Source organism: Macrobrachium rosenbergii, chromosome 56, assembly GCF_040412425.1.
Source record: "Macrobrachium rosenbergii isolate ZJJX-2024 chromosome 56, ASM4041242v1, whole genome shotgun sequence".
Lineage (NCBI taxonomy): Eukaryota > Metazoa > Arthropoda > Malacostraca > Decapoda > Palaemonidae > Macrobrachium > Macrobrachium rosenbergii.
The window spans coordinates 53,454,198-53,480,014 of NC_089796.1; the positions used below are offsets into that span (position 1 = coordinate 53,454,198).

At 44.5% G+C, this 25,817-nt stretch overlaps 1 protein-coding gene across 7 annotated transcripts in view; it reads right to left on the minus strand.

Moving 5' to 3' along the window:
• Positions 1 to 25,817, minus strand: part of Nup62 (Nucleoporin 62kD) — a 339,835-nt gene that overhangs the window by 158,182 nt on the left and 155,836 nt on the right. The gene's annotated exons all lie outside the window — the stretch shown is intronic.

Sequence of the window (25,817 nt, forward strand, 5' to 3'; positions counted from 1 at the left end):
TTCTAAAGACTGAATCATACACTAAAGTGGGTTGGTATATGCTGTCTTCCTTTGATGATGTGCAAAACTTGGGAAATATCACCTTATGCTCAAGCAATTTGCTGACCTGTGGGTGACTTATTCTAAACTAGAACCATCCTAAGAAGTTTATCCCATACTACCATTGTCAGACTTTTGAGTAACTGTAAATATCTCAAGAAAAGTGAGCTTTTGTTCTGGGTGTCAATAATACCCTTCTCATGATTCATTACAGAAAAGTCCTACTACCAATTCAATGCTAATATCAGTGCCTGTTTCACCAGTCACTCCAGGTTTTGGTCCCAAGAACAGTGGTATTGCAGGCTCAGACCTGGCACCAAGGTCTTCTCAGCCTCCTCTGGAGCCACATGCTCAGGTTCCAGCTAGGAGACCTAAGCCTAAAGCGCAAAGAAAAGCAAGGATGAAAAGGAGTAGGGAGCGTAAAAGGACAGGTAGTTAATAGAGCCACCACACTCTCATGGCACTCATATTATATAGCTGTAACAGTGCCTTAACTTAATAGAGGAATCCTAGCCCCTGATCCAGAAAGAATGTCTAGGGTTGTCTCCTACCTTTATTCAGTATTGTTGTATTCTTTAGCCCAACAAACTGAAGAGCATGTCCTAGCCATTTTTGCAATTTTGTTACATTCCTTAAATATTTTGTTGCATTCTCTTGTATTTTGTACTATGTAGCATAGATTTAATAACTCGTGTGTATTTCAATATTTTCATGAAGATAAACTTGTTACCATATTTCATGTCCATGTATATCTGTCATAGATTAAATTACTTTTTTGCAATTTACTTTAGTCTCTGCACACAGGTAGCTGTCATTTCGTGCTGAGTAAGCTTAGTTCTGTGTGAAATTCAGTTAGTTATTTATAGTTCTGTGTGAAATTCAATTAGTTATTTTATGACCCTGAGTTAATAGCATTGCCAGTTCATCTTATTCCACAGGCAGTAATATAAATAAATGCAAACACCCTTGTATTATTCTGTTAATTTTTTCTTTTATTTATTTATTTTTTTTTTTTTTAAGAATTCTACTTTTGTCCCAGACCCCTCATCATCTGTCTGCTTATCCCATTATAACAATGAGCGAGTATCTATTTATAGCCTTTGCCCGAGTTGTGGGCCATGGAAGCATAAAATTAGCGTTGTTTAAAGTTAGCGAATTAAAACTCGCAAATACTCTCGCTCGCACACAGCTGTCAAAATCCCCAGTGTAAGTTGTCAGCCGTCAACTGTCGGGTTGGCGATGCTTTGAACTATTAGCGAAGAAATTACCAATGCGAATTGTGTATCATTACAATATCACGTGATGGGGATGTCATTTACAAAAATAACTGCTGTGTTATCATTTATACCACCTCTTCAAGGCATAATAACCACATGCCTCTGCTTATTCAGAATTAAGGAACTTACATGTAAATTAATTCTTAAATATTGTCATCTGCCTCAAAATTACCTTGTCCTCGTAATCTTAAAGTAACGTATACCATAATTTTGAAGGAAATTAATGTGCCATGTTAAAGTAGTTTAATATTAATGTGTGTTGGAAATAAAGTTAAGTAAAACTTCTTTCCATTTTGTGTTGGGAAATAAAGTAAAGTAAAACTTCTTTCCATTTTGTGTTGGGAATAAAGTAAAGTAAAGCATCTTTGCCGACTTCCTGAATATCAACATGTGCACCCGAATGAAGGTGTGAATGTTTTCGTCGGTGGGGAGCTATTATAATACAAGAAGTTGCTGCACAGACGACCCTTAATTTGCCCTTAGTTATTGACAGTACAATCGTTGCTGCATGGCCGGTCCAAGTGGACCTAGATATCAAAACAATTAAAGTTATCAACAGTTCGATCTGTCCCTCTCCTTTACCTGAAACAGACACAGTCGAAAGGGACAAAGATGAGAGGCTGGGTGCCACTCCCTTAAGCAGCTTAGCCCAACTAAGCTGCTCAAAACAATCTTCTAAAGGCAAATTAAGCTGCTGAATTGTCTTTCCTTTCACAGGATACCTGGGAAGAGGCAACCAGATGGCTGAACACCTGGGCAAATGACACATCTTTTGCACACGGTCACCAATCTTTGCACTCGGTCAAGACACTCGGACGAGGCCTTAAAAAGAGAAGGACAGGAGACATCTGGAGGAAGTTGTTAGGCAGTCAGTCACGATGCAGTTAGACCGTTAGCAGTAAGCAGTTTGCAGTTAGCCATACACGCGGGCGAGTGATACGAGACGCTGAGAGGTCATCCTCCACCTTTCCACCCACGTCCACACCAGACTCCTGACGTGAACCAGTACTACCGTCATCCTCGAAAGGACCTACCCAGGAACCTGAGTACGATGTCAAGTGTGTGATTGTCCCTCGTCATCCTTCGCCAGAGACCCGCTTCCCCTAAGGTAAAGAGTGAGTAAAGACATTTCAGTCACGACCGTTTGCCCTTTTGAAATGTTACCGAGTGCCAGTGTTGTTTCTCATCCTTGTGTCATTTGTTCAGTCCCTTTTGCAGTGTTTCTTGCTCCAGTGTAAAGTGTTCAGTTATTCCTCGAGTCCTTGGTACCCTCAGTGCAGACTTGAGTCATATTCTGTGTTATATTTCCCTTTACTTGCGTGTAATGTGTAAATCTCTCTTGCAGAGGGACCTATTCGCAGTGGACTCATCTTGGACTGTGCTTTGCCCTTAGTCAAGACTCCAGCAGGAGGATCTTCAGGCCTTGCAAGCCCTTTAACCATTCAGTTACCCATTTTCCCTTCCAATGCTTTTCTTTTGAAAATAAAATCCCTTAATTTATCCCAAGTGTTTATGTAACATTTCCTTATGAAGTAGAGCCTTCAGCTCCTAAAATCATCCCTTGTTCTTTGTTTTTTGCGATTTCCCTTTACGTAAGTCAGAATTCTAAGGCCAATTAAATAAAGTTTCCGCGGCGGACTGTAAAAATCTCTAAAAATCACATAAACCCTGGGAAATTCATAAAAAAAATATATATATTTCTGGGTTCGACCTGTGTCACCCGGTGAAATAACCATTAAGCACTATTTCTAGGTATAAGTATTGCTAAAAATACCAGAGAAAAAAGCTATCAGGAATGCTGGGGTTACTACCCCCAGTTCGATCATCTATTAATCAAAATAGATGTCGGTATACACAAAGGGTGAGTGTGTGTTGCCACTGCCACAGGCCTCTGCCCTGTAGAGATTCCCAATCTCAAAAACCCCGGAAAATGAGGGGCCTTCACATACCCAACGCTCACTGCCCAGCCAACCAAAACCTCAGCCGCCATCTTGGTCTCGTTCCATTTTAGCACGCTGGTTTAGATCGTTGTGTCTTTCTCTTGTGCTGCTTTTTGGCCCATTTTTACATACAACATGTCATCCGTTCAGGAATTCTCTGCTTCCAAGTTAAGTACCATCTTCTTTTGGGATTTTTTGTTATTGAGGCTTCTTATTTGACCTTTAATTCAATAATTACGGGGTTAAATAACTCAGGCGTTCCTCCGCGTTCGCCTCGCCTCGGCCATGTTTGGCCTTTGTTTTCTTATAGCCTTAGCAGTGAGATTCTGCTTGTGTTTTACACGGTTATATATTTTAATTATGTTATTTATTATTTCTGCCCCTTCAGAAAGTTCTTTTTGGACGAATTGTCCTTTCGTCGGCGGGGGATGTTGTGCCCGTATCTTAGCGAAACTAGGCTATTTGGGGAGACTTCCCCCTCTCGCCTTTATGATCGTAAATATTCCTTTTCCGTGGGCACCTTCCTCTTGCAGCGAAGGGATACATTCTCCAAGATGGTACAGTTTTGCTATTGATTTTCCTGATATGTACGGTGATGGATGACATGTATATTTATGGATTAAAAATGTTTTTGATTCAGCGTTAGGGTCAGCCATTTTACGTATCACCCGCGTCCAACATGTCGCGAGCTGTTAGGCCCTCTCTTTAGCGCGAGTCTTTATATTTTTTGTGTATTTCTGTGCATTTATTTTATATACAATTATATTTCATATCATTTGGTTAACTTTTCGTAGTACTTCAAGTCAAGTAGTTTATTTGTTGGGTATTCTGGCCTAGCCCTCTCGTCCGCAATCGGAGGGTTAGGCTACTTAGGTTAGGCGCCTTTCATGATACTCATGCTCCCTAGCTCCCCTGACCATGTCGTTTTGAGGCTTGGAGGGAGGTGTTGGTTGGTTGAGGGAGTTCCTCGTTCTCTTGGTCCACCTGACCATACCGTCATGTTTTGGAGGGTGTCATTAGGCTTTGGAGACCCCCCCCACCCCTCCCCTGTTTTAGCCTGCCTGACCAGACCAGGTGGTTTTCGAGAGGTAGGTTAGAATAGGGAGGGTCTCCTCATTACTTAGCCTACTACCCGTCCAGGCTGTCGGCGTTGGAGGGTGGCCAGACCTTGCGTGGAATTTCTCTCCCCCCCTTCCATACCTCTGTTACCTTCTCCCAAGTCAAAAAGTTTTGACGTTGGGGGGGTCTGGGGTCGTAGGTTGCACGGTCTTTTTCATGTTGTTAGCCTAGCCTTTCCTTACCCACTCTTTAACATTTGGCGGGTGCCTCTAGTTTCTCCCTGCGTGAGGGACGTCGGTCTCCACGACCGACACCCCGTGGGGAGTTTCTATCAGTGTCCAGGGTTTTTTTCCCACCCACCTGGCCACCGCCTCTCGACCCCTCCATTTGTTACTTCCTCCCTGTTCCTTAGCATTTGGCGTGTGATCTTGACTTCTCCCCGCGCGAGGGACGTCGGTCTCTTATGTCTGGCACCCTGTGGGGAGTTTCGGCCGGCGTCCAGATAAGTGTTACCCACCTATCTGGCCTCCGCCTTTTGGTTTCCGCCATTTTGCTAGTGTTTTGTTTGTTCGCTTTCCTCAGTGTTAGCTAGAGCACCGAACAAAAGTCCAGGGATACTATCTTGGCTTCCGCTAGGTTCATTTTCCGCTGGGTTTGTCAGATCTCCCGTTGTTTTTGTACATGTTACCACTCCGGTGGATATGGTTTTCGGTCGGTTGGCGCTTTTCACTACCTGTTCTCCGCCACAGGCGTTGAGAGTTGATCCAGTTTTGGGGTCGCCTCTCCGCCGCTACCATAGGTATGAAGTAACGGGGTTTCTGAGGCAACCAGGGCGGAGTATCATAACCAGCGAAGTACTGCTGTTTACATATGAGTTAACCGTTCTGTAGCTTTTCTTTACCGTAACACTGCAGGATTCCGGCAGTGTTTATTTATTATACTATATTTATGTTATTATTGTTAATTGTTGTGATGCATGATCCTAGGTTAAGGTGTACTGTTACCGCCGGACCAACTCCGGCAGTCCTTAACTTATCATTATTCATGTATTGTATATTATCTTTATTCAGTCGGATTATCTCCGGCGGGTTTTTGGATTGTCAATAAGCATGCTCCATCACCCATATTAGTTTAAGGCTTCTGTCTCCACCGGCTCTACTCTGGCGTGCCTTAATTAGCATACTCATGTATCATCTATCCACTTACAGATGGTACGCTGTCAGGAGCCTGGGTGCACGGCGGTCCTTCAACAGCCCTACGGCCATGTAGTGTGCCGATCCCACTCCGGCTGTGCAGTTCGCGTAGGGGACTTGATCGTCTGGCACCCAGACGGCTGTGAGGTGTGCTACGCTCTGTATGAGCAGGTGATGGATGAGTCGGTAAGCTTCAAGTCCGCTAACCTTTAGTCTTACTTGACTTCATGGCTTATATTGATGAATATAGCGTCCAGTGTTCGTTTTAGTAAGCCTTTCTTCTCTTTCAGTCTGACCATACTTCCCGCGACTCTTCATTGTCGACCCTGAAGGCCTGGGTCGGCGGGTTCGGGAGGAACATCCCGTCGGGGAGACCCTACATCCTTTCAGAGGGGATCTGTAATCTCCTCTACCCCGGGGCCCGGATCTCAGCCGCAGTTCCGGCAGAAGTAGCCGCCCCTTTGATAGAGCAGATCCGGGTAGAGATGCAGCCCTCCCAAGATGATAACCTGTGTGGAGAGATGGTGGAAGAGGTGGTGGCCATCAATCTAGATGTGGAACCCATGAACGTCGAGCCGGACCAGGTAGAGGGTAGGGAGGTAAGTGAGGCAGGGGGAGCGAGCTCCCTTTTCAATTCTCCTTCTTCCTCTTCATCTTCATTTCAGGGTTTCCAGAAATCCACTTACCTTGAGGACAGATCGAGGTCTACTGTCCCCAAGGTGAAAACCTTGAAAACTAAGGGCTTGTCCAAGTCCTCTAGATCTCACAAATCTAATCCTGTAGCTCCCTTGAAGTCACAGGCTCTTAGTCCGGTGGCTTCAACCAGCAAGGCTGCTCCCCCTGCCAAGGGGTCGAGATCCAGGGCGGTTAAGGTGAGTCCCCCTCAACCTAACTTTGACCCTGAGGCTTTTGCAGATTTCCTTTTGCAAAAGCTTGACAAGAAGGTTGAAGCCAGGATAAGTGACCTTTCCTCTCAGCTCGCTTTGGGCTTGAAGTCTTCCGATGATCATTGGAAGTCTTTAGCTGAGAGGATGCAGAACCAGGAGAACGTGCTCTCCGGTTCATGCGCTCGGAGTGGCGGCTCAAACGTGCACGCCATTCGGATGCCTCCAGCCTTCCTCCCCATTTGATAAGGGAAACCCTTGGCATCTGGCTCTTCATGCCCCTCGGCATGAAGATACCCCTGTCGAAGGCTTGGGTACATGCAGGTTGGAAGAACTGGAGTTCTTCCCACCCGACCTGGTGCCTCCCTACCCAGGCTACGCCAGACTTACCGAAGAGGCTTGGATCAGATCAGACAAAGTCCCGAAGGAGACAGTTATTTTTCCTAGGGACCAAGCCCAATCCGCCTTGCTGCGCACTCTCACGGAGTGGGAGGCGGAAAACACCAAACTGACCCCCTTCAAAGGGACCTTCACTATGTTCTCATTGCGTGATGCTGTCCCTACTCCCTGCATGTCTAAGGTAGCCTTGCTGACTTGTCAGGCAGGCACCGAGGGTAAAACCGCTGCCTCAACTCCGGGAGACAGATTCTACTTCTCTTGTCTTCCCGGAGATTCGAATTTTGGTTGGGAGCTCCAGCCACGTTCACGGTTGGCAAACTCGACACCGAGTGCGCTTCATCTCTATTCAGTGAACAGCTTCCCAAGATTCCGGAGGCTCTTCTAAAAGCTGAATTTGAGGCCAGGTGCAGATTGAGTCACTCCATGAATTCCTTGTGCCTGACAGAGGCAACAGCGGTCACTTACAACGAAGAACCTTTCTTCCAGGTCCTAACCAAATCCCTGTTGGCGGGATTCCAGGCGGACCTGTATGACTTTATGGTGGCGAGGGTGAATTGCCGCAACACATTTTCGCGGACGCCACCAAAAGGCATGAGCCCAATAGGGTCATGAAGAGCTCTATTTGTGGCGCCAACATCTTCCCCGAGAGTGAAGTGAATAATGTCCTGGCGGAGGCAACCAGGGCAAATCAAAGCCTCCGCTCCCGCTGGGGTCTCCCTTTCAAAAGGAAGGCCACCAAGTCCGCCGGACCTCAAGCTAAATCGGGGAAAAGGTTCAGGAGATACAGAAGCCCTAACACCCAGACCGTGATGCAGGCTGTACCGGTCTCCTAGGTCGGTCAGCCTTCAACTTCAAAGGCCCAGCCTCAACAACAGTTTGTGCTGATGCAGCCTGCTCAGCATACCCTTGCTTCCCCAACCTTCGTTTGAAAGCCAGGGGGCGTTTCGGGGCTTTAACAGGAAAGCAAGGGGAAGCAGAGCCAGAGCCTCCTTCAGAGGTAGGGCTGCGTCACGTTCCCTCTCTCGAGGGAGAGGAGGCCGGGGCAGTAGAGGAGGTAAGCCCTCTCCCGTCCAATGAGTTTTCTCAGGTAGGCGGGAGGTTGTATCTTTTTCGGGACCGATGGACCTTCAGTCCGTGGGCCCACAGCATAGTCTCCAAAGGTCTGGGATGGAGTTGGAGCAAAGGTCCTCCTCCACTAGTCAGATTCCATCAGTCCCCATCCAAAGCTCTCCTGGACTTTGTAAAGGACCTGCTTCACAAGAGGGCTATAAAGAAAGTGAGACACCTGAAATTTCAAGGCAGACTGTTCAGCGTTCCGAAGAAAGGCTCCAGTCAGCAAAGAGTAATCTTAGACTTGTCTTGTCTCAATCTTTACATTCAATGTGACAAATTTCGCATGCTTACAATCTCGCAGGTGCAGACCCTACTTCCTCGTGGAGCCATCACCACCTCTATAGATCTTTCAGACGCATATTATCACGTCCCGGTTGCGAGAAACTTCTCTCCTTACCTAGGGTTCAGACTAGGAAAACAGGCCTACTCATTCAGAGTCATGCCATTCGGGATCAACATAGCGCCCAGAATCTTCACCAAACTGGCAGAAACAGTAGTTCAACAGTTACGGTCCCAGGGGATTATGTTAGCCGCATACCTAGGCGATTGGATAATTTGGGCATCCAACGCCGAGGAATGTTGGAGAGCAACAGCCATAGTGATCAACTTCCTGGAATCCCTAGGCTTTCAAATAAACAGGGAGAAATCCCGCCTAGTTCCGGAGGCTCGATTTCAGTGGCTAGGAATCCAATGGGATCTGGACTCACACAAACTGTCTCTTCCGCCAGCCAAAAGGAGGGAAAAAGCCAAAGCCACCAGGCAATTCCTCAAAAACAGGAAAGCCACTCGTCGCACCCAGGAAAGAGTCCTGGGTTCTCTTCAGTTCGCATCTGTTACAGACCTGCTTCTGAAAGCCAAACTGAAAGATATAAACAGAGTGTGGCGGAGAAGAGCCAACATCAAACTCAGAGACAAGGTGTCCTTAATTCCGCTAGTGTTGAAGAAAAGACTTCGGCCATGGTCTGCAGTCAAGAGTCTATCAAGGTCAGTACCCCTCCAGTTTCCTCCTCCATCACTGGTGATTCACACAGACGCTTCTCTAAGCGGGTGGGGAGGATATTCCCAACACAGAAAAGTTCAAGGAACGTGGTCCACAATGTTCCGCCAGTTCCATATCAACATTCTCGAAGCAATGGCAGTATTTCTAACTCTGAAAAACTACGTCCATCCAGACAGATACATATCAGGCTGGTTCTGGACAGTGCAGTAGTAGTGCATTGTATAAACAGGGGGCTCCAAGTCGGCCGGATCAATCAAGTGATGATAGCAATTTTCTCCCTGGCAAGAAAGCACCGTTGGCACTTATCAGCCACCCATCTGGCAGGTGTCCGGAATGTCATTGCGGATTCTCTATCCAGGACAACTCCGCTGGAGTCGGAATGGTCTCTGGACAAAACTTCATTCGAGTGGATTCGACGTCAGGTACCAGGTCTCCAGGTAGATCTGTTTGCCACAGAGAGCAACCACAAACTTCCATGTTACGTTGCTCCCAATCTGGACCCTCTTGCTCACTCCACAGACGCGATGTCAATAGATTGGAACATGTGGCATAAAATCTATCTGTTTCCACCAATAAACCTCTTGATGAAAGTTTTGCACAAGCTCAGGTCATTCAAAGGTCAAGTGGCTCTGGTAGCACCCAACTGGCCGAAGAGCAGTTGGTTTCCTCTTCTTCTGGAGTTGAAGCTCCGGTGTATTCAAATACGCAGGCCACAGTTGACTCAAATAGTACAAACTCGGACTGTGTCAGCTTCCTCAAGAATTCTAAATGCCCTGGCTTTGTGGACTTCATGAAATTCGCTGCTCAGAGAGATGCGGATACTGATCCTGTTAATACATTGTTCTTAGAATCAGATAAAAGGGACTCTACTCTCAGACAGTATGATTCAGCAGTTAAAAAGTTAGCATCATTCCTGAAAGAATCTGAAGCTAAAGTGATGACCGCCAATCTGGCAATATCATTCTTCAGGTCATTGTTTGAAAAAGGACTGGCTTCCAGTACTATTACTACAGCAAAGTCAGCTTTAAAAAAGATATTTTCTGAGCTCGTCCCTGTGTCAGCCGGTGAAATTCCTATTGTGCACGAATTTCTAGGTATAGATATTGCAAAATATACCAGAGAAAAAAGCTATCAGGAATGCTGGGGTTACTACCCCCAGATCGAACATCTATAATGAAATAGACATCGGTATAGGTAAGGGTGAGTGATTGTTGTCACTGCCACAGGACCGCACTCTGAAGATATCCCAATGACAAAACCCCGGAATGTGGGGAGCTGATCCAGTGCCCGTACTCACCCGCCTGCCAACCGACAACCCCAGCGCCATCTGAACTCATTCCATACTAGCACGTGTTCAAATTAGAAAGCTTTTTCTTGTGCTGGCCTTTTTTGACCAAATTTGGATCAATTTCATCATGTCTTCAAGCAATTTAACCGTGTCTAAGTTAAGTACCATCTTCTTGTGGGGTTTTTACTACTTGTGAGGCTCTTATAGGCCCGTAAATTAATATTTACAGGGTCGCATATCGGACGCTCCCCGGCGTTCGCCACCTCAGCCATGATGACCTTGAAGCACACCCTTACAGCTGGTTTCTGCAAGGGTTTCTCTCGGTCGCTTACAATTTTATTCATGTTTTATAATTCCCCTTCAAGAAGTTCCCTTTGGAGGCGTTTATCTATGTCGGGCGGGTCCTGGTACCTTGATTAGCGTTATTCCTTACGGAGGCTTCCTCCCCTTATTTTGGCTCTTGCAGCTGATTCATAGCGTATACCAGGCTCTCGTTCGAGTAGATTCCCTCTCCAGGGTGGTGCTTTCTTTTGTCAGTTTTCTGATTTATAGTGTATTGGATGACATGGATAATTTGGTTTTATTATGATCTGGGCTCGGCGTCAGGTGCAGTCTACTGGCTGCCTACTTCCTGTTCGCCTCGCTCAGTTAGGCTATACGCTTAGCACAAGTCCTTATATTTTTGTATATTTATTCATATTACGGGTACTTATATGCTTACTGGTTAACTTTAACGATACTTATCAGAAATTGGGGATCCTAGCCTAGCCCTCTCGCTCCAATCGGTGGGTTAGGCTATTCAGGTTAGGTTTTTGCATTGTCTTAGCTCCCATCTCTCCCGACTATGTCGCTTGTGCGAGGGAGGGAGGGGTAGGCTGGTCGAGGGAGTTCCTGTTTGTTGTTCCATCCGCCTTACCGCTTGTTTTTGGGTTTGCTGGAGTATCTGAAACCCCTGTTCCCTCCTCCCTCTGGTGAGGGAGAGAGAGAAGAAAAACAATATGGGGAATCTTCTTCATGCATTGCCCTTCTACCCTATGGGTTGGTTGTTGGTTGGACTGCGTTACAGGAATTTCTCTCCCTTTCAACCCTCTCCCTCTTCCTTCTCTCCTCCCTTATTGTCTGGGCTGCGCCTTCAAGAGGAGGGTGAGAGTTTGGTGATTGCCTTAGAATAGTGCTGTTACCCTATCCTTCCCTAGTACTTTGGTGAGTGTCATGAGTCTCCCTACGAATAGGTAGTCGTTTCGGCGCCCCGCGGGGAGTTACAGTCAGTGTATGGGGGTATCCCCCGTCCTGTTAAAAATAAAACTCGATCCCACCTTCCAAGTACTGTACAACCTCCCCGTCTTGCCAGTGGTATGTCATCTCCTCGCGTGCGGACGCCGGTCTATCCGATTGTCACACCGAGGGGACTGGTCTGGTTCCCAGTCGAGTCACCCACCCTCCTGGGCCCCGTCCTGCTGTCATCCGCTCGGCTAGTGTTTTGTTGGTTCGCTCTCCTGTGGATCGAGCTAAACTCCGATCACTTTCAGGGTTCGAACACTTGCTCGCTAATTCCGCTCCGCCGTCCCTGACCCTCCCGTTGCCTTTGTACCGGTTACCGCTCCGGTGGTTTTGGTCTTCAGTGGGTTGGCTTTAGTCACACCTAGCTCTCTAGCTGCATAATGACTGGTGGTAATGATTTACCCCGCCTTCCCCGCTGTAACCAAGTGTCAGAGGTACGGGATCCTGGAGGGGTCTGCGCCGGAACACGGCGACCTACAGTGTACTGTTATCCTATATTGTTAACCAGTTACTTTGTGCCGTTATAATTAATGCATGGTCCTAGATTAAGATCCTACTCCGTTGACCGGCGTTCCTTAATTTAGTATACGAGTATATCATGTTTTGCTCTGGTTTATTACCCCACCGGAATGCTTTTGGTGGATCTGGTATAAACTAAGGCCTGCTGCCGGGCTCCGGCAGTATTTATTCTTTAAGTAGATTCACAATTAAGAGTTGCATGATCCTAGATTAAGGTCCTGCTCCGCCTGAACTATCTCCGCGCTCCTTGATTTAGTGTGGTCATGTTTTGCTCTACTTTATCGTCCCCGCCGAATGCTCCGGCGGTCCGTACTAAATTATTTAACATACTCCAATACCTACTATAGTTTAAGGTCCCTTAAATTAGTAGGTTCATATACCGTTTTACACTTACAGACTGTGCGTTGTGAGGAGCCCGGGTGCTCTGCAGTGCTGCACCAGCCCTATGGGCACGTCGTCTGTTGCTCCCATGCGGGCTGTGCAGTCCCGCTTGATGACCTCATCGTGTGGCACCCGGACGGTTGTGAGGTTTGCTTCGCTCTTTACGAGCGTGTCCAGGACGAGTCGGTAAGCTTATAGTTACTGCCTTTAGTTTACCTGGTGTCCTCACTTGTTTTATTTAGTTTATGGGCTTAATATATGGCTTATATATCTCTCACCAAACGCTCGGTCGTTAAGTCCCTTCTCTCTTCCAGGCCGATGGCTTCCGAACGACGCCTTGGGTTCTCTTCGAGCCTGGGTGGCTGGGTTTGGGAGAAATGTTCCGTCGGGGAAGCCGTATGTTCTCGACAAGAACATCCGGAACCTACTCTACCCCGGCGCCCGGATCTCAGCGGCTGTACCTGCAGAAGTCGCTGCTCCTGTCATCGAGCAGATCCGGTAGAAACCCAGCCTCTCCAGGACGAAAGTCTCTACGCGGCGGTGTCGGAGGAAGTAGCGGCCATAGATCTCGACCTGGAGCCTATGAATACTGAACAGGACCAGGAGGTAGGTGGAGAGGTAAGTGAGGCAGTGGGGGCGGGCTCCCTTTTTGATTCCCCTTCATCCACCGCTTCTTCCTTTCAGGGATTTCATAAGTCTTCTCTCTTGAGGGACGGGGCACAATCCACTGTCCCCAAGTTGAAGAAGACTTGGAAGGCGAAGGGCTATAAGTCCGCGACTTCCGGCAAGGCAACCCCCTTCCCTCCGGTGAAGCCACGGGATGCTAGTCCGGTGGCTTACGCAGGCAAGGCCACTCCCTCAGCTAAGGGTGCGAGTTCGAGAGCAGCTAAGGCTAGCCCTCCTCGCCAGCCTGCCTTTGACCCGGAGGCGTTTGCAGGGATGCTCTTACAAAGATTTTCCACGGAGGTTGATGCTAAGCTGAGCAAGCTTATGGAGAGGCTGCAGAGCCAGGAGAGTATGCTCTCCGGGTTCATGCGCTCCGGTGGGTCTGCTGTGCATTATCCCATTCCGGATGCCTCCGCCCTCCCTCCACTTGACAAAGGAAATCCATGGCGTTTGGCCCTTCATGCTCCCCGGCATGAAGATACCCTAACAATCGAGGGTCTAGGCATGCGCAGGCTCGAGGAGTTGGAATTCTTTCCTCCTGATCTGCCGCCCCCCTACCCAGGCTTCGCCAGGCTGACGGAGGAAGCTTGGGTAGGGCGGATAAGGTCCCGAAGGAGACAGTGATCTTCCCAAGGGACCAGGCGCAGTCTGCCTTGATGCGCACCTTTAATGAGTGGCAGGCGGAGAACACGAGTTGACCCCTTCAGGGCAACTTCATGATGTTCTCCTTGGGTGACAGGATCCCACCCCTGCATGACTAAGGTAGCCTCGCGAATGCCCAGGCATGCTCAGAGGGTAAGCCGTTGCCTCAGCTCCGGGAGACTGATCCCACCTCTCTGATCTTCCCCGGAGACGATGAATTTTGGAAGGATGCCCCGGCCACTTTTACTTCGGGTAAGCTGGACCCGGAGTGTGCATCTAACTTATTCAGCGAGCAGCTTCCCAAATTGCTGGAAGCTCTCCTGAAAGCAGAGTTTGAGGCTAGGTGTCGGGTGAGCCGATCATTGAACTCATTGTGCCTGGCGGAAGCAACTGCTGTGACGTTCTCGGAGGAGCCACTCTTCCAAGTCCTAACGAAGTCCCTACTGGCGGGATTTCAGGCGGACTTGTTTGACTTCACGGTAGCGCGGATGAATTGCCGCAAATACATCTTCCCCGACGCTACCATCAGACATGAGCCTAATAAGCTCATGAAAAGTTCCTTCTGGGGGGCTAATATCGTCCCGGAAGAAGAAGTCAATAATGTCCTGGCGGAGGCAACCAGGGCAAATCAGAGTCTGCGCTCCTGCTGGGGTATCCCCACCTTTAAGCAGAAGACCCCCGAGTCCGTCGGCCCTCAGAGTAGACCTGGTAAGAGATACAGGAGGCACAGAAGACAACACCAGCAGGCTGTTGTCCAGGCTGTACCTGTCTCGCCAGTTTGCCAGCCTTCTACCTCGAAGGTCCAACCCCAACAGTTTGTGCTGGTGCAGCCAGCTCAGCACTCTCTTGCCGCTCCTTCCTTCCTAACGTCTCCTGTATTTAACCCCTCCTATGAGGGCCAGGAGTCGTTTCGGGGTCTTAACAGGAGCGCAAGGGGGACTAGAGCGAGAGCCTCCTTCAGAGGCAAGGCTGCCTTGCGATCCCTCTCCCGGGGAAGAGGAGGCAAGCCTGCACCCTCCCAGTGAGAACGATCAGGTGGGCGGCAGACTTTATCTATTCAGGGACCAGTGGACCTTCAGTGAGTGGGCCCACAGTATAGTCTCCAAAGGTTTGGGCTGGAGCTGGATCAAGGGCACTCCCCCTTTGATCAGATTTCATCAACCGTCCTCCAAAGCTCTGCAGGACTTTGCGACGGAATTACTCCTAAAGAGGGCCATAAAGAAAGTGAGACACCTGAAATTTCAAGGCAGGCTGTTCAGCGTTCCCAAGAAAGACTCCGGTCAACAAAGAGTAATCCTGGATCTCACGTCTCAATCTTTATATACAATGCGACAAATTTCGCATGCTTACAATCGCGCAGGTGCGGACTCTACTTCCTCGTGGAGCCGTCACCACCTCTATAGATCTTTCAGGCGCATATTATCACGTCCCGATTGCGGCGAACTTCTCTCCCTTCCTAGGTTTCAGACTGGGAAACAGGCCTACTCGTTCAGGTCATGCCATTCGGGCTCAACATAGCACCCAGAATCTTTACGAAGCTGGCGGAAACGGTAGTACAACAGTTACGGTCCTGGGGATATCGCTAGTAGCATACCTGGGCGACTGGATAATTTGGGCATCCAACGTCGAGGAGTGCCGGAGAGCTACGGCCATAGTGATCGAGTTTCTGGAATCCTTAGGCTTTCAGATAAACAGGGCAAAGTCCGCCTAACTCCGGAGGCTCAGATTTCAGTGGCTAGGTATCCAGTGGGATCTGGTCTTGCACAAACTGTCTATTCCACCAGCCAAACGAGGAGATAGCCAAAGCCACAGGCAATTCCTCAAAAACAGGAAAGCCTCTCGCAGAACATCAGAAAGAATCTTGGGTTCTCTTCAGTTCGCATCTGTAACAGACCTGCTCCTAAAAGCAAAGCTGAAAGACATAAACAGAGTGTGGCAAAGACGCAGCCAATATCAAACTCAGGGACAAGGTGTCATTAGTTCCTCAAGTGCTAAGGAAAAGACTCCGGCCAAGGTCCACGGTCAAGGGTCTCTCGAAGTCAGTTCCCCTTCAATTCCCTCCTCCAGCTCTAATAATCCACACAGACATTTCGTTAAGCGGCTGGGGAGGATACTCACCAAAAGAAAAGGTACAGGGTACATGGTCCACAATGTTCCGTCAGTTCCATATAAACATCTTGGAAGTGATGGCAGTGTTTCTAACCCTGAAAAAACTTCGCACCACCAACCAGGTTCATATCAGGCTGGTGTTGGACAGCGCGGTACTAGTACATTGCATAAACACAGGGGGTTCCAAATCAAGCCGGATAAACCAAGTGATGATAGCCATCTTCTCCCTAGCGGAGAAACACGGCTGGCACCTGTCAGCTACCCATCTAGCAGGAGTCCGGAATGTTATTGCAGACTCCCTGTCCAGAACAACTCCACTGGAGTCAGAATGGTCCCTGGACAAGGCTTCTTTCAAATGGATCCGCCATCAGGTTCCGGGCCTTCAGGTGGACTTGTTTGCCACGGAGAGCAATCACAAACTCCCTTGTTATGTTGTTCCCAACCTGGACCCTCAAGCTCACGCCACGGATGCAATGTCCATAGACTGGAACAATTGGCAGAAAATATATCTGTTTCCGCCAATAAACCTGCTGATGAAGGTGTTGCACAAGCTCAGGTCATTCAAAGGCCAAGTGGCCTTGGTAGCTCCCAACTGGCTGAATAGCAATTGGTTCCCTCTTCTTCTGGAGCTCAAGTTACGGTGTCATCAGATACCCAAGCCACAGCTGACTCAAATAGTGCAAACAAGGACTGTGTCAGCTTCCTCAAGAATTCTGAATGCCCTGGCTTTATGGACTTTATGAAATTCGCCGCTCAGAGAGGGGCGGATATTGATCCCATTAATACTCTGTTTCTTGAATCAGATAAAAGAGATTCTACCCTCAGACAGTATGATTCAGCAGTTAAAAAGTTGGCATCCTTTTTAAAGGAATCTGAAGCCCAAATCATGACCGCCAATTTGGCAATATCGTTCTTTAGGTCACTGTTTGAAAAGGGTCTGGCTCCGGCCACCATTACCACAGCAAAATCAGCTTTGAAAAAGGTGTTTTTGCATGGCTTTAAGATTGATTTAACAGATTCATACTTTTCGTCCATTCCTAGAGCATGCGCTCGTTTGAGACCAGTGACCCGTCCACATACGGTTTCCTGGTTTTCTTAATGATGTTCTAAAATTAGCCTCAGAAATTAATAACGATCAATGTTCTTATTTGAATCTGTTAAGGAAGACCTTGTTCCTAATTAGTCTAGCTTCAGGTGCCAGAATTTCAGAACTGTCTGCTCTCTCTAGAGTGTCAATCACGTTGATTTCCTCCCGTCAGGAGAAGTTCTGCTTTCCCCAGATCAAAGATTCTTAGCGAAAAATGAAGACCCTCAGGATAGGTGGTCCCCTGGAAGGTTGTCCCTCTTCCACAAGACCTGTCCTTATGCCCAGTCGCTACCTTGAGGGCCTGCTTACAAAGAACTTCTCAGTGTTTGTCTGGTCCTCTTTTATCAGGGAAAAAGGTGGAACACTTTCTTTAAAGGCTATAAGACAACAAATCCTGTACTTCATTAAAGCAAGCTAACCCGGATTCAGTCCCTAAGGTTCATGATATCCGGCGGTGGCTACCTCTACTAATTATTTTCATAATATGAATTTCGCTGAGCTGAAGAAGTACACGGGCTGGAAATCTCCATCAGTGTTTAAACGCCACTATCTGAAATCATTGGAAGCTCTGAAATTCCCTGCGGTGGCTGTAGGGAGCATTATCCCTCCACCTTAAATTAACCTTTAATTCCTATCCTTTCCCCCCTGCCCGCCTGCCTCATTTATTTGCCCTGCCATTTTCTCCTGGACCAGACATGCCTCACAGCCTGGCTCCTAATATTATGATGTACAATCTTGCGGTGTTAGTTTTTAAGTGTGTGACATGTTATACTCACTGTGATTTAGTTTTAAGGCCAGAGGTACCTTTATAAGTTTTGTCATTTATTTAGTGTCAGTACCTCCCCACTATAGTATTAATGATGTACATAGTTGTTTCTCATGTCCTTTACTATAGTATAAATTATATCCCTAGTCATAACTCAGTTGTTCTGCTATACCTATAGTATTTAATTATATTTTGGGGATAATTAAAACTATTTTTAATTATGGTGTTTTTATACATCATCACCTAAATGTTTGTCACTTTAGACTTTCACCAAGACTTGGTATGATTCTCTGTTATGATTTCACCGGCTGACACAGAGACGAGCTCAGAAAAGGGATTTTGACAAAGGAAAAATCTATTTCTGAGGGAGGCCCTGTGTCACCAGTGACCCCCGGATCTAGGTTTCCCTCCCGAGTAAGCATACCAAGCTTGTGGGGTGCTAGCCTGGAATGAGTTCAGATGGCGCTGGGGTCGTCGGTTGGCAGGCGGGTGAGTGCACGGGCGCTGGATCAGCTCCCCACATTCCGGGGTTTTGTCATTGGGATATCTTCAGAGTGCGGTCCTGTGGCAGTGACAACAATCACTCACCCTTACCTATACCGACGTCTATTTCATTATAGATGTTCGATCTATACCTAGAAATTCGTGCACAATAGGAATTTCACCGGCTGACACAGGGCCTCCCTCAGAAATAGATTTTTCCTTTGTCAAAATCCCTTTTTACATGGCTTCAATATTGACTTAACAGATTCATACTTTTTATCAATCCCTAGAGCATGCGCTCGTTTGAGACCAGCAACCCGTCCACACACGGTTTCCTGGTTCCTAAATGACGTACTGAAATTAGCATCGGACACTGATAATGAACAGTGTCCATATTTGAGTCTGTTAAGGAAAACGTTATTCTTAATTAGCCTAGCTTCAGGTGCCAGAATTTCGAACTGTCCGCTCTCTCTAGAGGATCGAACCATATTGATTTCCTCCCGATCAGGAGAAGTTCTACTATCCCCGGATCAAAGATTTTTAGCTAAGAATGAAGATCCACAGGATAGGTGGTCCCCTTGGAAGGTTATCCCCCTTCCACAGGATCCGTCCTTATGCCCAGTCACTACTTTAAAGGCTTATTTACATAGAACTTCTAATGTATCGTATGGTCCTCTCTTTATCAGGGAAAAAGGAGGAACACTTTCTTTAAAGGCCATCAGACAACAAATACTCTATTTTATTAAACAAGCTAACCCGGATTCAGTACCTAAGGTTCATGATATCCGAGCAGTGGCCACCTCCACTAATTATTTTCATAATATGAACTTCGAAGAACTTAAAAAATATACGGGTTGGAAATCACCATCAGTGTTCAAACGCCACTATCTTAAATCACTGGAGGCTCTGAAGTTTTCTACAGTGGCTGCAGGAAGCACTGTTCCTTCCGCCCTAGATTAATGTATATGATCTTAATTACCCTGTCCTTTTCCTCTCTCGCCTGCCTGCCTCATTTACTTACCTTGCCATCTACTCTTAGGTCAGGCATGCTTCACAGCCTGACTCCTGACCATGTTATGTTGTACAATTATTATTTGTGTTAGCATTTAAGTGTCTTGGTACCTTCCAGTTTTTGGTATATATTTGCCCCTTGTTATTGACCATGTCTTATCCTGTTTTGTTAATCATGTCATATTTTTGCTACTTGGATAATTAAACTAAAGTTTGTACTGGTACTTTTATTTATCTCCATCTCAGTAGTTGTTTTAGAAAAGGGGTTTCTCCAAGCTTTGTATGTTTCTCTATTACAATTTCACCGGGTGACACAGGTCGAACTCAGAAAAGGGATTTTGACAAAGGAAAAATCTATTTCTGAGGGAAGACCTGTGTCACCCGGTGACCCACCCATGTTCTACGTTTCCCACCCTGGTAGGCATACCAAGCTTGGGGGGTGGGTGCTAGCCTGGAATAAGTACAATATGGCGCCTGGGGTGTTGGTTGGCTGGCCGGTGAGTGTTGGCTGTGTGTCGGCTCCCCTCTTTCCGGGGTTTTTGAGATTGGAAATCTCTACAGAGCAGAGGCCTGTAGCAGTGGCATCATACACTCACCCTTATATATACCGACATCTATTTAGTTGATAGATGATCGAACTGGGGGTAGTAACCCCAGCATTCCTGATAGCTTTTTTCTCTGGTATTTTTAGCAATACTTATACCTAGAAATAAGTGCTTAGTGGTTATTTCACCGGGTGACACAGGTCGAACTTAGAAATAGATTTTTCCTTTGTCAAAATCCCTTGTTTCTGATTTCTGAGAACTTTTTCAAAATGGTCTGCTAATTTGTTTCTCGCTTCCGATGCACTTGTGATGTATTGCCCATCAGCCTTTAATACAGGGGGAAGGTTAGGAGTATATTTGCCTACTAATTTACTGACTTTTCTTCATGCAGCTGAAGGTGGAGTTCTTTTATTCACTGAAAAAACAAAGAATGACCAGGATTGGTGAGCTTTTAATGCATGCAAGAACTGTGCTCTACACTTTTAATATATTATGATAATATGTTCTGTTCGATTTTGTCGACATCTAATTAGAGTAGTTCTTGTGGCCCAATGAAGCAATTGGAGTTCAGGTGACCACCAAGGAACTGGTCGACGGCGGAATAAGCCAGTGGTTTTAGGAATGGAATGTAATCCAGCAATGTGCAGAGTACAATTAATGGCACCATCATCATTGCTAAACTCATCCGCATCACCTTTGATTTCACTTAATTCTCTGCACTTATTCCAATCTGCTTTATCCAAGCTCTGGTGGTCTACTATTGCTTTTAATGATTATTGGTGCTCCAGTGAAAGTCAATAAGGCAATTAGAACTAACTATGGATAGGTCAATACATGACAAAGTGCCTGTTTGTATATGAAAGTGAGTAGGCTCATCTATATTAAGAATCCCTATATCTTCATTTTCAACAAGTGATGCTAAGAGATTTCCTTTTCTATTAGCTAAAACATCACCCCACAATGGATGTCTACTGTTCATGTCTCCTACAATAAGAAATGGTTTTAGAAGTTGATTAATCAACCCTACTACATCATTATAGCAGACATCATCATTAGGAGGTAAGTAAAGAGAACAAACAGTATATTTTCTAATTAATTCTACTTGCACTGCTACAGCTTGAAGGGGAGTTTGCAGACTTAAAGATGTCTGTGGAATGTCATGGCGAATATAAACCAAACTCCCTCCATGACTTCCTACTTGAGGATTATAAGCAGTTCAGTATGCAGTGTATTCCCTTGGACAAGGAGTATTAATATCCAACATAGTTTCCTGTAAACAAAAACTGGAGAGAATTCATGAATGAGCATCTTAAGCTCTTCATACTTAGCCCTCAGACCTTGACAATTCCATTGCAAGACGAAGAAAATGCTGGTTATTTCCAGTCCTCAATTCTGAATTTTTCATTTTACTGGTGATTCCTAATGATTTTTTAAATGAGAGTTGAGATATTTTTGGTTTTACACTCTTTATAACATTATGTAGCTTATCTGATTGGCATGGATTGTGGTGTATGTCAACAGTGGCTTTTGAGTGAATTATCTCATTAGGCGATTTCATACCTATTGCTATGTATCTCTGGAGGTCTTGTAACAGGAGGGGAAAAGGAAGGTGGTCTCCCCCTTTTCCTATTGGCAAGTGGGGAGGTGTGTTGGTATTTTCCCTCTGTTATGAGAGCATTAACATGCTCTTGAGTACAGAGTTCCTCTCCTAAATTGGGCAGAGAGAGCACCCGAGATGATAGGCTGCTCATCTTAGGAGGAGAAGGTGCAGAGGGAAGGAGAGTAATATCCAAAATTGGAGGCTGAGCATTTATATCTGAACTTATGTTTGCATTCATTGGCCTACCTGGCTTTTTTTTGTTTATTTTGCTTGCTGATATTTGATTTCAAGGCCTTAGCATAATTCTTTTCTTTACTTAGAAGTCTTTTGGCATAACCCACACATATATGCTCTGCATCTGATTTTAGTAGAGCAGTTGTTTCCATTTGAAAACTAACGTGCATTTGCCATGTGCTGGTGCAGAGCAGTTGTCACACAGCTTGTCATTTTTACAGACTCAAGAAGGATAACCATATCTGAAACAACTGAAGCACTGTAATGGTTTTTGTTTGTATGGGCATACCGACACCCTTTTATTTTATATATACAAATGATAGGGAACATTATGATCCTCAAAAGTGATAATTACCATTGTAGTTTTTGGAACTTTACGTACCAGCCAAACCTGTTTTGGACACATATCTAATATCTCCTCTTCTTTGAAGTCATATAAATCCCTCTTAAAGATTACCTCTGTTCCATAACTGAAATTAATATAGGGTTTGATATCTACTAACATTTCACTGTCATCTACTTTTAAATTGAAAGCCATAAGTGATTGCGTCTTGGATTTTGCATAAGAACAGATTTCTTACTAAATCTAGAAATGTCACCATTTCCTGTAGTGCCTACTTCTTTCGCATAAATTTACTGAATTTAAAATAATTATAATTCTCCTCTTTTGCAGTTGCTATATGCCATTGGAGGAGTTTAGGCACTTTCTGCAGATTATTTTCAAGAGTCGGAGACTCATTTTCATTCCAGTAAGCTGGGCCATAAACATCTAAATTTCTAGGGAATTTCTCACAAAGTACTCCCTTTATATTACAATTATGATGAAGAATACTTTCAATTTTGCATGTGGCACTAAAGGCATCTTCGTGTTTCTCAAAAGAGAGCCAGGCTTCCCATTTCTCAACACCTTCATTGCAGTTCAAACATATCTCTAAAATTACTCGATCAAAAATATATAAATTTCAGCTAATGAATGTTAAATAAGAAATTAAATGCTTAAAATACCCGTAGAATGACACAAAAAAAATACAGAAATTATGGGTTAGTCATGCCAAACATTAAATAAATTTTAGTAATACCAAATGTTGGATAAAATTTAGTAAAAAGATCGGTAGGTGCTTAGTTAAAGAAAGAGAAAAAGAAAAAAAACTTGTTGCCAAGTCTGTTTAATTTACGTATGAGTTTTGTTTTTCAAATGAATATCAATACAAGTGTTCTTAGTCGACTTAATTTTGTGTGTTTCTAACTCAAAGAAAAAAAATCTTCTACGTGTGTGTGTGTGACCGTAAGGACATTCTTACTGTGTGTCATTTTTCTCTCGTCTTTCTGCACATATTCTCTCGGCAGCTTGATTCTGTTATTTGTAGGCTTTCGTCCAAGGGTTGGGTTGTTCGTTCATCGTCTTCTTCACCTTCTTCTTCAGCGTCCTTCCGTCACTACGCCTTAGCTGGGGATCTTCCTCTCACTCGATCACGGGAATTACCGGTGGCGGCGAGAGGAAAAGGGCATCTCTCTCTGCGGCGTAGTCTTCTGCTTTGTCGTAGCATTGTGTGTGTTTGCGTGGGGTGTTTTATTTTTTCTTTGCAGAGTGGGGTATGTTATGTTTTGTCTTTAGTGTTTTTCTTTGATCACTTGTTTATTCTACTTTCAACTGTTTATCTCACTTCACTGTTTCGCCAACTGTTCGTGATCATTACCTGTACACCCACGGTTATCTCACTTAGCTGTTGTAATCTCACCGATCGCCATCGGCTGCAGCTTTGTTATCCCACTTCTTGTCGCTAGCTGTTGATATCCCACCGCTGCCACCAGCTGTTGTCGGACCCCGTTTCTTTCCTTCAAAGGGCCCAACTCTAAGGTAACGTGCCCGGGGTAGCGGCATGGAAGTTATTTGTAGCAGGAACAAATAGTTCTTTAAAAACAGTTATTAAATTATAAATTACTAAGGTTAAAGGGAAAATGATTAATTGTTCCCGTTTCTTCTTTATTTGCACTTCTTGTCTTACAGTTCCACCTATAGTTTCTTAACTGTTTCTTAATGGTTCGAGACTTTAAAATAATGGTTTCGAGAGACTTAACAAATTAGTTAGTTAGTTATAAATGATTTGTTTAACCAGACCTCTGAACTCTTTTAGGGTTCTTCTCGGGCTGGGAAAATAAGATTACGGGGACTTTTGTTCAGAGTCTTTCCTTCACTAACACACTTCTCCTTCTGTCCTTCTGTCCTTCTGTTTCTTTCTGCTTCCCCACACTTCGCAATAGTTCTCTCTCTCTATCTTCCCACTCTGCTTAGACTCTGCTCTTTTCCCCCTTTCGACTCTCTCTGACTTTTCTCTCCCTCCGATTCTTTCCTGTCTGCCTGTCCTTATATCTCCCATTTTCCCTTGTGTCAACCATGACGTCATATTCTGGGCAGGTACTGCTTTCCTGAGGCACCTCCTCCACTTGCTTCATTCCAACTTTTGGAGGTGTGTTTTAAGGAATTCCTATTGATTATTGGGTATTTGCTCCTTGTAGGACGTCTCTAGGTCTCTGGCACTGATGGCATTTGATTGGCCAAAACATCTAAGCTTGACCTATGGGCGTGGCTTATTTCCTTGGGCTCTCCTTCAAGTCAAGGGGGTGAGGGTGTTTTTCCACACTCTACTAACCTCAGGACCCTCGAGGATTTCAAGGCACGGCCAGATGCAATTTCTCTTAGCGCCACAAAGTGCTGGTGTGTTCTTGAAGATATGGTTGGCAACTTGTTGTGACAGGCTGGGAGATTTATGAGTTTATGGTCCTTTCGTACTGACCCAAAACGGAAATAGGATATTTCCACTTACAAAATATACGTTTTTCTCTATTCTCTCGATACATATATATACTGTATATTATATATATCAGCACACTAATGGCAAGGTCATTGAAAGAACAATCCGAGGGGTTTACTGTGTGCATATTATACATACATACATACATAGCATATATATATATATATATATATAGATAATATATATATATATATATATATATATATATATATATATATATATATATATATATATATATATATATATAATATAATATTATAATTATATATATATATATATATATATATATATATATATATATATATATATATATATATATATATATATATATATATATATATATATATATATATATATATATATATATATATATATATATATATATATATATATACATTAAATATATATATATATATTTATATATATATATATATATATATATATATATATATATATATATATATATATATATATATTATATATATATATATATATATACCCCATAATATATATATATATATATATATAACATATATATATATATATATATATATATATATATATATATATATATATATCAGACACTAATGGCAAGGTCAATGAAAGAACAATCCGAGGGTTTACTGTGTGCATATTATATATACATACATATATACTAATCCGGCAATCAGTAGTCCGGAACAAGGGTATAGTGTAAAAAATATTTCAGTCCTCAACGTCATTTGTAATATAACTACAGTAATTGTGTATTACTGTACGATGGTTGAAATACAAGCACAACAGTTGTTATCCGATACGATTATTAGCAAAACAACAGTTTCCCCGTTCAGTTGTTTATGGCTGTACACATTTACGCAAGAGTATAACGTTACTAACAATACTTTTATCATTCTCTTTTACTTTTTAACTAGCAGATGGAATAAAGAGATGGAGGAAAAGTTGGTCTATTGTAAGTTGGTCTCTCTATAATGTCTGAATGCAGATACAGCAGGAAATCTAAACAAGTATATTTCCAAAATATTTTTAAATAACGGGATTAATTAAACTAACCCCATCCACTTGGTCAAAAATATCAGGTCGAATTATCGCCCATCCAGCACTACCTGTATTTGATAATTGTCTTCTTTATTAACCAACTTGTACTGATTTATGGGATATTTTAATTCTAGGATGAGGTGCTTAGCTACTGTGTTTCGTGTATTCTAGCCTAATAAATGGCTAATGCGGCAAAATGGCTAATCTGGCACCCTCTAGGTCCCAATGATGCCGGATTAGAGATGGTCAACCTGTACTGTATATTATATATATCAGCACACTAATGGCAAGGTCATTGAAAGCACAATCCTTGCTCCCACATATGTACAGATTGTGAACATCATGGGATAAAGAGTAAAGAGAGGCTAAAGAATGCATATGAGTGTTACACTCTCTTACCTTTTAATCCCTATGTTTTGTCATTATCTTCCTGTGAATTCATCCTAAATAATA